This window comes from Trachemys scripta, chromosome 3, assembly GCF_013100865.1.
Source record: "Trachemys scripta elegans isolate TJP31775 chromosome 3, CAS_Tse_1.0, whole genome shotgun sequence".
Classification (NCBI taxonomy): Eukaryota; Metazoa; Chordata; order Testudines; family Emydidae; genus Trachemys; species Trachemys scripta.
In genome coordinates this window covers 39,875,081-39,889,518 of record NC_048300.1, presented here as the reverse complement: position 1 = coordinate 39,889,518, position 14,438 = coordinate 39,875,081, and the positions used below count along the sequence as shown (strand labels likewise).

The window sequence follows — 14,438 nt, the reverse complement described above, 5'->3', positions numbered from 1 at the left end:
TGCTTCCTGGAATGATGTGGCAGCATAAGACATATTGATTACTGCTGCAGCTGACATGGAATGGCAACTCCTAGTGTCAGACCAGCATGTTATTAGATACTTTAGTTTTTGAGGGAAACAAAGAGTGGATATACATTGAAACCTACTATTAGTACATTTTTGTTTGCAGGATCTTTTCAAGTCTAAACATTTTTTCCCAACATCACCTATCCCTGTTTAAGAAATTTGACTACTAGATAAAAGATAACAGCTGCATAACATAGGAACACAGGATTTACCATATAGGATCAGGCCTGAGGTCCATTTAATCTGATCACCTGTCTCTAACAGTGGTCAATACCAGACGCTTCAGGGGAAGATTCAAGGACCCTGCAGTAGGCAGTTATGGGATAACCTTCTTCTGAATCCCCATTAGTTAGAGATTGGCTTATGCCCTGAATCATGAGAGTTTGCTACTAACAGTAATCATTGTTCTTCTTCGAGTGCTGTCCCTGTGGGTGCTCCACTCCAGGTGACGGTGCATCCCGGCGCCGTTGATTGGAGATCTTCGGAGTGCCTGGTCGGGATGCACGCACTCAGCTGCTGTCTCAAGACTTCCCTGGCCACTCATACTTTCATTATGCCAGGGTCGCCAGGCTTTAAGAAATGTGGCTCCTGCAAGGAGTCTATGCCGTGGTCTGATGGGCACGCACTCTGTGTTAAATGCCTCCGCAAGACACATGTCCCTGTGAAGTGTCTCCACTGTACCAACTTAAAAACTAGAGCTCGCTGTGACAGAGACTTGCGGCTAAAAATGCTTCTCATGGAGAAAGCTCTGCAGCTGCCTATGGAGAAGGGCAGTAAAACCTCTCCCTCAGGCTCCCCAAGTCAGAACTGACCCGGAGCACGGCTTCACCCTCTCACGCGAAGAGGCAGGAAGCCCTAATGTCTCCCCTCAGAGACACCCAAAAGGGTAAAGGATTTCCCGCAAGGTCTTTACCCTTGGTGCTGACAACCCAACTCTCTTGTGGTGGATGCAGCGACGCAGAGAACAAAGCAGCCACACTACTGGCCCACTTTGCAGGACAAGGACCTCAAATGCTTTGACCTCCTGGGCCGCAAGGTTTACACCTCTTCTACTCTACAATTCAGAATTGCAAATTGTTCCGCCCTCCTCGCAAACTATGACTATGACAACTACAACAAGCTCTTTGATTTTGCCTCCCATATCCCGGAGGACAGGAGAGCGGACTTCAAGACCTTGTCGAAGGTCAATTGGTGTCTAGGATGGCACTACAAGTGTCCATGGACATGGCAGATACTGCAGCCCACACCACTGCCACTGCAGTTGTGATGCACCAGTCTTCCTGGCTGTCTGCATCCGGCATCCCCAAAGATTTGCAGACCAAAGTGGAGGATCTTCCCTTTGCAAACATAAACTTTTTTTCCAAAAAAATGAATGAAGTCCTTCACACTATGAAAGACTCTAGAGCAGGGATCGGCCAGCACATCCCTCGACCTGTGCCGCTTCCCGCAGCCTCCATTGACCTGGGATGGCAAACCGCGGCCAGTGGGAGCCGTGATCGGCCAAACCTGCAGATGCGGCAGGTAAACAAACGGGTCCGGCCCACCAGGGTGCTTACCCTGGCGAGCCACGTGCCAAAGGTTGCCGATCCCTGCTCTAGAGCCACTTTGCGCACATTGGGCATATACCCATCCATCCCTAGGAGATAACGGTATCAACCTTATCAGAGGCCCCGCGCACAACAATATCACCGACCCCAGTCCAGACCGTATGACACTGGGAGAAACTGCAACAGACCTCCTAGGCCCAGGCAAAACCAGGTGCAACCAACCACTTCCCACCCATCGGATAACAAACAACAATTTTGAAGTGCTGGTCGGGGCTCTACAAGACCACCCCTTGACTCCGCCGCCTATTTGCCCATTTGGCTACCGCCTCCAGGCTTTCCACCATGTCTGGCAACAGATCATGTAGGACCGCTGGTCCTGGAAATAGTTCAGTCAGGTTACTCCATCCCTTTCTTATCTTCCCCGACCATCCTTTCGCCTTCCCCGTCCCTCTTCAAGGACTCCTCTCATGAGCACCTTCTCTGCATGGAGGTGGCTCATCTTCTCCACCTAGGTGCAGTCAAACATGTACTGACGCAACATCGGGGAAAAGGGCTCTACTCCCACCACTTTCTGACCCAAAAGAAAGGCGGGGGGTGGAGACCTATACTAGACCTGTGCCGACTGAACAAGTTTGTACGTGTACAAAAATTCAAGATGGTCACATTGGGCACAATAATACCCGCGCTGGAACAAGGGGACTGGTTCACACCCCTCGACCTACAAGACGCCGATTTCCATATATCCATTCATCCGGCACACAGACGCTTCCTGCGATTCACACTCGGACACGACCACTTTCAATACAGAGTACTTCTATTCGGTCTCTCCACAGCACCGCGGGTATTCTCCAAGACCCTAGCTGTAGTTGTAGCCAACCTCCACAAACATGGGATTATACTTTTCCTCTACTTAGATGACTGCCTTATCAAAGCCAGCTCCTATGACGAGACATTAAAAGCGACGAATTTTACCATCTCTCTTTTCCACAGTCTAGGCTTGCAAATAAATTTCCAAAAATCCACCCTGATACCTACACAGCAGATAGAGTTCATTGGAGCTCACCTGGACTTGATTTGAACCAGAGCCTTGCTTCCACACAACAGATTCCTCACTATTACGCATCTCATACACACAATCTCTGTTCGCCCCAAAATACAGGCACGGACCTGCCTACAGCTTCTTGGTCACATGGCAGCTACCACCCTCGTGGTCAAATACACCAGGCTGCACGTGAGATGCCTTCAGCGTTGGGTCAACTCCAACTACAAACCCAGCAGACACAGTTTCTGCATAACACTGACTCCGCCACTGAACGTATTGGCCTCCCTACATTGGTGGACAAAACCAGAGAACCTATGAACGGGTGTTCCCTTCTATCCACACTCCCCAGTACTCACGCTCACCACGGACGCTTCACTGATAGGTTGGGGAGTGCACCTAGGAGACCACAAGGTACAGGGCCGCTGGTCCCTCTCAGAGACGCGTCTGCACATCAATCTTCTAGAACTCAGAGCCGTCAGGTACGCTTGCCTTCACTTTCTTCCCCAGCATAAAGAACAAGTCCATCCGAGTTCTGACGGACAATATAGCATGTATGTTTTACATCAACAGGCAGGAAGGAGCACGATCTCACTCCCTGTGCACAGAAGCCACCCGTCTATGGAATTGGTGCATACAACATCACATAGAAATCACCGCTTCCTACCTGCCTGGGTGTCACAACACTACCACAGACACACTCAGCAGACACTTCTCCGAGGAATACGAATGGGAATTACATCCCATGACACTCCAACAGCTCTTCTCCCACTGGGGCACTCCGTCGATAGATCTGTTTGCCACTCCTCAAAACCGCAAATGCCATCTATTTTGCTCCTGAGCAGGACTCAGGCACGCATCTCTAGGGGATACATTCGTCATTCCTTGGAACAACTCCCTCATGTACGCTTTTCCACTGATTCCACTGATACACAGGGTTCTACGCAAGATCACAGAGGACAAGGCCTGGGTCACACTTATTGCCCCAGCTTGGCTCAGACAGACATGATATCCTTACCTGCTACGCATGTCAATCTATCCTCCAAGGACTCTCCCTGACAGACCAGATCTCCTCTCCCAGAACTGTGGTCGGCTTCTTTATCCACAGCCCCGGAAACTCCATCTGACATCATGGTTCCTTCATGGTTTTAATTCCATGAATTAGCCTGCTCAGAACAGGTCCAGTACGACCTCCTGCACAGTAGAAGGGACTACACTCGTAAGACTTACCTGCAAAAGTGGAAATGCTTCTCCATCTGGTGCTTCCACAGATGCCTGACACCCCAGACTGCAACTCTCCCTGACATTTTAGACTATCTTTTTGAACTAAAACAGGATGGGCTTTTGCTCAGTTCTATCAGAATACACCTTGCGGCCCTTACCACCTTCCATGACACTCTGGATGGCTAGTCACTTTTCGCCCACCCCACCATGAAACGCTTTCTCACGGGCCTGCAAAATCTCTACCCTGAGATTCATTCACCAGTAGCCTCCTGGAGTCTCAACCTAGTTCTCTGCGCTCTTATGAAACCTTCTTTTGAGCCCCTGGCTACCTCATCCCTGCTCCACATGTCCATGCAAGTGGCTTTCTTGGTTGCCATAACGTCAACGAGAAGGGTTGGTGAAATAAGCACCCTGATGGCCTACCCCCCTACACCATTTTCTCTAAAGACAATAAATGCGGCCCCACCCCAAATTTCTCCCCAAGGTGGTGTCTACCTTCCACCTTAATCAACCAATACACTTACCTGTATTCCAGCCCAAGCCTCACACAACTCCACAGGAAGCGGCGTTACATACCCTCAACGTCCGACGGGCTCTTGCATTCTATCTTGACAGAACTAAACCATTTCATAAATCCCTTAGGCTATTTGTTTCTACTACCGAGAGATCAAAGGGTGAGGCTATCACTAAGCAGAGACTCTCCAAGTGGATATTGGACTGCATCAGATCCTGCTATCAGACCCAGAATATTCAACCACCAGAGTGTTAGAACTCATTCTACTAGAGCAATGTCAACATCCATTGCCTTCCTCCACAACGTACCTATTACAGACATATGCAAGGCGGCCACATGGACATCTGACCACACATTTGCAAACATTATACTATCCCACTGGATACCATGGCAGACACCATAGTCGGCCATACGGTATTGTCTACTGTTATCCCTCACGCAACTCCAAAATCCCACCAACCATAGTGGGTATTGCTTCACATTCATCTGGAGTGGAGCACCCAAAGGGACAGCACTTGAAGAAGAAGAGAAAGTTACTCACCTTGCAGTAACTGAGGTTCTTTGAGATGTGTGTCCCTGTGGGTGCTCCACTATCCACCCTCCTCCCCTCTATTTGGAGTACTAATCAGACAACTCTACGGTAGAGAAGGAACTGAGGGGGCTGTGGGACGCGCATGCTCAGGCAGACCCTAACGCTGCCACGATACAGCAGCTGAGTGCGTGCATCCCGACCAGGCACTGCTACCAAAGATCTCCGATCAACAGCACTGGGACACACCGTCACCTTGTGTGGAGCAGAGCTGTAACTAGCTATTTTTGCGCCCAAGGCAAGAATATAAAATTGCGGCCCCCCTCCCCTTGGCTCCACCGTGCCGTGCCCTCCCTTGGCTCCTCCGGCCGCGTCCCCCCCCCCCCTTGGCTCCTCCGGCGGCCCCCCCCCCCCCTTCCTCCCCCCCCGCCCCGCCCTGCCCCCCCCCTGCCCCTCTGGCCGCACTGCCCCCCCCCCCCCGCGCCTTGCTTCTCCGGCCGCACCGCAGCAGCGCAGCACCCCCCCCTCTTTTTTTTTTTTGCTTGGGGCGGCAGCAAAAAAGTTAGACCCGGCCCTGCACTCTCTACCCTAGCTTACCTCTGCTCTGCCTCCCTGGGCCTGAGCACGCCGCCGGTTGTTTCTCTGTGCTCCCAGGCTTCCCGTGCGAACAACTGATTTGTGGGAAGTGGGGGGCTCGGAGAAGCAGGGGCGGAGCATTCAGGGGAGGAGGCGGAGGCGGACAGGAGGTGATTGCGCCCCTCCCCTTTGTGCACCCGAGGCTAGTGCCTCACTTGCCTCGCCCTTGTTACGGCACTGGTGTGGAGCACCCACAGGGACACACATCTCGAAGAACCTTAGTTACTGCAAGGTGAGTAACTTTCTCATGTTTAAAGGCTACATACAAGACTTTGATAAAAGAATAGTTGAATGTGACTATGAAGATTGGACTATATCCGATATTACATATTTAAAGGAATGTTTTTGTTTTGTTTCTTAAAATAAGTAGGGCCTAGATCCTTAAAAGTATTTAGATTCCTAATTTCCATTGATTTCAGTGGAAGTTAGGAGCAAAATAACTGTGAGGATCTGGGCCTATGGCTTTTGTTCTTTAGTTTAAGCAGCAAAACACTGAAAAATATCAGTCTGCTATTCAGTAACTAATTTTTCTTTGTCTCCAAATTCTGTGTATTTGGATCTGTGCTTCACAGAGCTGTGTCTCTCCTTGTCACTTTTGCACAGTCATTGTTAGTTTTATGGCACAGACTTGGATAAAGGAGAAGCATGGAGAATCCAAGTCAATACGCTTGAGTTAATGGAAAAATGCCCCTAAAATTAAATTTATTATGAATGAGAAAGATGCCAGAAGGGCCAAGTTAATGCTGTTGAAGAGTTGACAGCACCAGCTTGAGGGAGGCATAGGGAAGCCAAGTTCTCTGAAGGCTTTGACAGCTCTGCCCTTGTATCTCCTTCATGAATTGTAACATGATCCTCATTGGCAGTTCCTCAGCTGAGACCTGAAATTATACGCAGAATTGATTCAGAAGCCAGTGTACTGAGCCCCAGCGTGACATCCTCTTGGTGTTTTTCATTTCTCAGGTCAGGTCTACACCACAGACCTATATCAGTATAACTATGTTGCTCAGGGGTGTGAAAAATCCACAGCCCCGAGTGATGTACAGTACAACCTCAGAGTTACGAACACCAGAGTTACGAACTGACTGGTCAACCACACACCTCATTTGGAACCGGAAGTAAGCAATTAGGCAGAAGCAGAGACAACAACAACAACAAAACCACAAGCCCTGTCCCCCACCCAATAAAGTACAGTGCCGTGTTAAACGTAAATTACTAAAAAAAATAAAGGGAAGGCTTAAAAAAAGATTCAACAAGGTAAGGAAACTGTTTCTGTGCATGTGGCACCTTAGAGACTAACAAATTTATTTGGGCATCAGCTTTCGTGGGCTAGAACCCACTTCATCAGATGCATGGAGTGGAAAATACAGGAGCAGGTATAAATACATGAAAAGATGTGATTTGCCTTACCCAGTGTGAGGTCAGTATAATGAGACAATTCAATTTACAGCAGGATACCAAGGGAGGTAAAATAACTTTTGAAGTCGTAATGAGAGTGGCCCATTTCAGACAGTTGACAAGAATGTATGTAACAGTAGGGGGAAATTAGTATTGGGGAAATTAGGTTTAGGTTTTGTAATGACCCAAGCACTCCCAGTCTTTATTCAGGCCTAATCTGTCGTTGTTTTTGCTGATACAGACTAACAGGGCTACCATTCTGAAACCTGTTTTTATGCTTGTTTCATTTAAATTAACAGCATTTTTCTTCTGCATAGTAAAGTTTGAAAGCTGTATTAAGTCAATGTTCAGTTGTAAACTTCTGAAAGAACCATAATGTTTTGTTCAGAGTTACGAACATTCAGAGTTACGAACCACCTCCATTCCCGAGGTGTCCGTAACTCTGAGGCTCTACTGTAGTTATACCGACCTAAACCCCTGTGTTGGTGGGCGAGCTTCTCATGTTGACATAGCTGCTGCCTCTCGGGGGAGGTGGATTAGCTACGCCAATGGGAGAAGGTCTCCAGTAGGTATAGGAGCATCTTCACTAAAGCGCTATAGTGGCACAGCTGAACCAGTCGCAATAGTGCAGATTAGTGCATAGTTTGTCTTCATCTGAGAATCTGGCTAGATGTTTCTTGCCACTTTGTTATCTTTGTGTCCAGGAGCAGTGAAGAGAGTAATAGAACGATCTTGACAATTGAAAAGCAGATGCCCTTAAAATGGGGGGACGTCAGTGTTTTTCTCTTCCTACTCTTCCCACCTCTATTTTACTTGGATTATGGTCAGACATCAACTGGTCATAAAGAGGAAGCCAAAAGATAGTTACCTTTTCGTAACTGGTGTTCTTTGAGATGTGATGCTTATGTCCATTCCATTGTAGGTGTGTGTGCTTGCCATATGGACCAGTGCCAGAAGTTTTTCCTTCGGTGGTATCCATAGGGGACCAGCTCTGGCGCCCTCTGGAATGGCTTGCGTATGCACTGATATAAGGGGCACTGCCAGCTCCCCCCATCCTCAGTTCCTTCTTGCCAGAAACTCCAACAGTGGAGAAGGAGGGTGGGTCATGGAATGGCCATGAGCAACACATCTCGAAGAACGCCAGTTCTGTAAAGGTAACTGTCTTGTCTTCTTTGAGTGCTTGCTCATGTCCATTCCATTGTAGGTGACTCCCAAGCAGTACCATTGGTGGCGGGTAAGAGTTCATGGATGTGTTGATTGCAACACAGCTCTGCCAAATCCAGTATCATCTCTGACTTCCTGGGTGATGGTGTAATGCATCATGAAGGGGTGTACTGAAGACCACGTTACGGCCCTGCAGATGTCCTGGATAGGGACATGCACCAGGAAGGCAGCTGAAGACACCTTAACCCTAGTCAAGTGGTCCTTCGCTATCAGTGGAGGCACAGCCTGTGCCAACTTATAACAAGTATGTATGCAGGTGGTGACCCAATTTGAAATCCTCTGAGAGGACACCGGAAGGCCCTTCATCCTGTCAGCTGTCACGATAAAGAGCTAGGTCGACCTGCAGAAGGGCTTGGTGCGCTCCACGTAAAACGCCAGGGTGCACCGGACATCTATAGTGTGCAGCTGCCTCTCCTCATTGGTTGAGTGAGGCTTTGGACAGAACACCAGAAGGAAGATATCCTGGTTGACATGGAAATGTGACACCACCTTAGGCAGGAAAGCCGGATGGGGCCACAGCTGGACCTTGTCCCTTGTAGAATACCGTATATAGAGGCTCCGAAGTGAGGGCTTTAATCTCGGATACACGCCTCGCTGAAGTAATCACTACAAGGAGAGCAATCTTCAGTGACAAACGGGAAAGGGAGCAAGCAGCCATAGACTCAAAGGGTCCCATTGGGGACCAGGTCCTGGATCAGTGGGAAGAGCCGCTCAAGGCCCTTAAGGAACCAGATTGACATTTAGTGTGAGAATACTGATTTACTCTGGACGCGAGTGTGGAAGGCTGATACGGCTGCCAGGTGCACCTTGATTGAAGAGAAGGTGAGGCCCTGGTGTTTTAAGTGAAGCAGGTAACCCAGGATGGACTGCAGAGATGACTGGGTCTGGGAGATGTTGCACTCCGATGCCCAGCAAGAGAAGCGCTTCCACTTTGCCAGGTAAGTCGCTCTGGTGGAGGACTTTCTGCTTTTCAAGAGAATCTGCTGTACCTGACTAGAGCAGGCCTGTTCCTCTGGGTTCAGCTACGCACACCCAAGCCACGAGGTGGAGAGTGGTAAGGTTTGGGTGCAGGAGCTGACTGTGATCCTGCGAGAATAGGTCTGGGCGGTTGGACAGTGGCCACAGTGCAGCCACGGCCTCGCTGGGGCGATCATAATGACTCGTGCCTTGTCCCGCTTGATTTTTGAGAGGACTTTGCTGATGAGCGGAATTGGCAGGAAGGCGTACATCAGGTCTCCTGACCATGACAGGAGAAAGGCATTGGAAAGGGAGCCTCTGCCGAGGCCTTGGAGAGAGCAGAACTGACAACTCTTTCTGTTCTGTCTGGTGGTGAATTAGTCCACGCAGGGAGCATCCCCACTTCTGGAAGAGTGCCTTGATGACCTCAGAGTGGAGTAACCACTCGTGGTGAGAGAAAAAGGACCCACCGAGGCGATCCACCAGTGTGTTCTGGATGCCGGAAAGATGTGAGGCTTTCAGGTGGATCGCATGCTGAATGTAAAAGTCCCACAGGCGGAGGGCCTTCTGGCAGAGGGCTGACGAGCGTGCCCCCTCCTGCCTGTTGACATAGAACATCGAGGCCGTGTTGTCTGTCAGCACCTGCACCACCCAACCGGACAGCTGCGGAAGATACTGCAGGCAGACACCAAGATGGATGGCCCTGAGCTCCCTGTTGTTTATATGTAATGTGAGATCCTTTTGAGACTATGTTCCTTGAGTCCATAACCGAGGTTAGACACATCCTATATCAAGGCGATTGTGGGTTGTGGACTTTCGAATGGCACTCCTTCCAGCACCAACCTCGGATCGGTCCACCACTGCAGAGAGGTAAGTACCTTTGGAGGGACTGTGATGACCTTGTCCAGGTGATGTCTGGCCGGGGAGTAGACTGCCGCTAGCACATTTGAAGGGATGCAGTCTGAGCCTTGCATGGTGGACAACATACGTGTATGCTGCCTTAGGACCTAATAGTTTGAGACAGACCCAGGCTGTGGTGAGCGGGTTGTGCGGTAACGCTGGTAATTAGATGTGACATTGTCCTGAATCTGGCCTCTGGCAGGAATGCTCTGGCTTGGGTAGAGTCGAGTACTGCCCTGATAAACTCTATCCATTGGACCGGGACTAACGTTTACTTTTGTTCATTTATCAGCAGGCCCAGAGCTCAACGGGTGGCTTGCAGTATCTTGATGCTGCATTGGACTTGGGCCCTGGAGTGGCCCTTGATAGCCAGTCATTGAGGTATGGGAAAATCTGGATACCCTGACGCCTGATGTAGGCCGCCGCCACCGGCATGCATTTTGTAAACACTCTTGGCGCTGTTGCCAGGCCAAACGGGAGCACTACAAATTGGTAGTGGGCATTCTCAACTATGAACCGTAGGAACCATGTGTGAGCATGGAATATCGACATGTGAAAGTAAGTGTCTTTCAGATCGAGGGCAGCGTACCAGTCACCTGGATCCAGGGAAGGAATGATTGAGGTAAGGGAGACTTACATGCGAAACTTCAACTTCTTGAAATACTTGATGAGGTTCTGCAGGCTGAGGTGGGACGTAGACCCCCTTTGGCCTTTGGGATCAAAAAATAGCAGGAGTAAAACCCCTTGCCCCTTAAATGAAGCAGGACTTCTTCCATGGCTGCCACCTGGAGAAACCTTGTATCTCCGGAATGAGCAGATGCTCGTGAGAAAGGGTCCCTGAAGAGAGACAGGGAGGGGGGATGGGGATAGAAATAAACTGGAAGGTATATCCCTCTGCTACTGTGCTGAGGACCCACTGGTCTGATGTTATAGAGGTCCAGGCAGGGAGGAAGGGGGACAGGCAGTTGGAAAATAATGAGGGAGCAGGATCCAGGACACAGGCTGGCAGGTCGCCCTTGGCTGCACCTCAAGATGCCTGCTTACCACCCAGTTGGTTATGGGTGGAGCTTGAGTGAGTAGAGGATGCTGGCTGATGGCCTTGCCAGCGCTTATATCCCTTGCCCTTTCTACGGATGGGCTCTGACTGAGGTTGGCTCCCAAACCTATGGGTCTGTTGCGGCTTAAGCCACTTCCTTGCCAGCCCTGGTGTGTACAGGCCCAGAGTGCGCAAGATAGCCCTGGAGTCTTTCAGGCCATGCAATTTGCTGTCTGTCTGTTCTGAAAACTAGTGCCAGACCATTGAGCGTGAGGTCCTGGATGGACTGTTAAACCTCCGTCGAAAGGCCCGACGACTGCAACCAGGACACCCGCCTCATTGAAATCGCCGAGGCCATGGTTTGGGCTGCAGAGTCTGCCGCATCTGAGGCTTCTTGGTGGGCTGCCCTGGCTACTGCCCTGCCCTCATCCAGAATCGCCAGGAATTCCTTCCTGGGTTCCTCTGGCAGTGCATCCGAGAACTTGGCCATGCACTGCCAGATATTAAAATCATAGCGGCCACTCTCAGCTGGAGCCTCTCTTTGCCTCCCTTATTCTTGGGCATCGATCCCGGTTGGCCTGTCTGTTGTGCTCATTGGCTGCCAACAAAACCAGGGGCAGGGTGGGTGTAAAGAGACTTGTACCCTTTGGCGGGGATGTAGTATTTCCACTCTGCCCTCTTGGAGATGGGGGCGCAGTGAGGAAGGTGTCTGCCACAGGGCCTTAGTGATTTTTGCCACCCCCTCCTGTACTGGCAATGTCACCCTGGCTGGGGATGCCGTCCTGAGTACGTCAAATAAGGAGTCCAAGGGCTCTACCAACTCCTCAGCTTCCAGCCACATGTTGGAAGCAACCTCTTTAAGAGCTCGTGGTGAACTTTGGCATTGTCCTGGAGAACTGGGTGAGAGGCTCCCACTATCGCCTCATCAGGTGAAGATGAGGAGGAGGCAGGTATGGGCGGTATCTGCCAGCTCTGCCACTTCTGCCGTGGGAGCCTGAACTGAGGCTGGTTGAACCTGGGGAGCCCGCTCTGACTCCATGGCCGAGTCCAGGGATGGGTGGGAGACTGTCGCTGACTGTCGGATGTCTCTGAGGCTGACCTATGTCCCTGTGATGGTTGGGGAAACCCCCAGGGGTTCCAGAGTTGCCAGGGGGCAGGCCACTGGCCCTGTGGCCATGCTGCCACTGGTGGCCCAGCGGGAAATGCTGATGCCCCTGATGGGCGGCCCTGGTCCATGGGCAGAATCTCCTCCTCGTTGTCAGAGCCCGAGGAGGGGGATACATGTCTGGGGGGACCAGGACAGTGCTGAGGCTGCCTGTCTACCCGGATCCTGTTGGCTCTAGCCCTGAACCTCTTCAGAGGTTCTGTAGGAGGGCGATGGCTCATGGTGCCACGATCCTAGCGACTGGTGGTGGCGTTCAGCAGATCTGCAATGGTACCCCAGCGATCGACGCCTTATTCTTAGAGAGCAGTGCCGCTCTATAGATCGGGAGCAGAAATGGGAGCGAGAAGACCGATGTGTCAGAGACCGTCGACACGCTCATAGTGAACTGTACTGGCGGTATAGCGACCAGTGACGGGGCTCCGGGGACTGGCATCTCGACCCTCCGGAGTGGTGCTGTGCGCTGGGAGAGCGCTCAGGTGCTCCCAGCACTGAGGTTCTGAGGACTGGGTCCGTATCTCTGTAGGTCTGTGCCAGCCCACTGGCGATTGCTGCCTCAAGCTCAAGGAACGCTGCCTGGAGTCTGTGGACCGATGTCGGGGACTCCGGCAGGCAAACCGACCCACATCCAGGGACTGGTGACGCTGCTCAGATGAGTGTTGACTGGACACCCCCTGTGGCGAGGAGCGGTGCCGCACTGATGGGGACCGTTGGAAGGGTCCTAAGACTGGTTTACCCCTCAAACAGGGCGTGGGCAGCACTGGTAGGGACAAATTTTCTTTAAGTAAATCTCAAAAGTCCTCAATTACACTGTCCTAGGACATGTTTTAAGGAGCAGAAGCATTAACGATAGAAAAAATGCTGCCTTTTAAAATCTTCCTTATCTGTGGGAGGTGAAAATATGCATATTATTTCCTTCTATTTAGATTTTAAAATAATTAAATCACAAAAGCACTAAAGATTTCCATTTGTGGCAGAAGCAGAGAGTTGAATGTGCCAAAGAACATTGTTAGTTCAAACTGAATTTGGCAGTTCTCTTTTGCATCACTTCTTTTGTCAGGGCTGCAGAAAAATTATAGTGTCCAAAAATATTATACCATGCCATAAATGCTTGCTTATATTCTTGGGCTGGCAAACACTAGTGTTATACATGTCTTCTTATATGATCTTTGCATGCTTTTATTGACACTTACAAACCCTGCTTTGTATAGCTACCATAGAGGAGACTGGGGCTTCAGCTTTTTGCTCTTTTGGGGGAAAAAATCTGTTATCAAAACTCTGTTTTGGGTAAAAAAAAAATTAAAGTTATACAGTGATATTTTGTATCTATCGATCATATACTTGCAAATGTGAATACTGCCATTGCACATGCAAATTGTGCAATTGCACGTGACCATGTACAGTTAAACACCTCAATGGTCATATGGAAACACAATTTGTTAATGCATGTAAATACACAACTGTACATAGACTTTGGCTACTGAACATGTTGCCATTAAAGTGCAAACCCTGTACATACACACCAGTGCATTCTCTGCTTATTAGCAACCTGCCATAAACCACTGTTGACATAAATATTGGTCATGCGTAACCATAACACAAATTTTTTAACTCTTGCATTAAGATTCTCAGTTTCTTGTGAATTCAGTCACTATGGTATTTTCCTTTTAAAACTGTTTTTATTAATACCTGTTTGATCTGTACGAGGTGCCTGACAGACTTATTATCCACTTTGGTGATGAAAAACTCCTGACGAGGTCCGGGAGAACGGGATTCCAAGGATCAGCATGATGTCTGTCTTATAAAGCTCTCATTCTTCTGGCTGACCATCTGTGCGTGAAAAAGGCCGCTACTGCGCAGCAGTGGTTTTGTTGAGCTTGGCCTTGATTTCTTTTTTCCAGATCCTGCCTAATAAAGGGGGGGGGAGGAGGGCTGGGGATGTCGGGGGCAGCCGGGGAAGGGTGGTGGAGGTGGGGGGAGAAACCTCAGAGAGAATTTCATTGGGGAGTGGTGGGGAACGGGGGGGCTGAAAGCTTAAAAAATGACTGACTGGTAGAGGAGTACAGTAAAGTCAGTGAATAATTTTAGTGTCCTGGTCTAGCAGCTTGGGAATGTGCCATATTAAACAATAACATCTTCCAAGTAAGTGAGAGAGTGGGGCAGAGGAAGAGGAGGAGTGGGATGAAGGGGGGCAGGGGAATGATTGAAT

The 14,438-nt window shown here is 49.9% G+C and overlaps 1 long non-coding RNA gene across 2 annotated transcripts in view; it reads right to left on the bottom strand.

The window, feature by feature from the left end:
* LOC117874039 overlaps positions 1-14,067 on the bottom strand; it is a 31,492-nt gene extending 17,425 nt beyond the window's left edge. For both annotated transcript variants that reach the window (XR_004644872.1, XR_004644873.1), the window contains exon 1: positions 13,919-14,067. This is a non-coding gene — a long non-coding RNA (uncharacterized LOC117874039). The remainder of the gene's footprint in view (positions 1-13,918) is intronic.
* Positions 14,068-14,438: the final 371 nt, after the last annotated feature.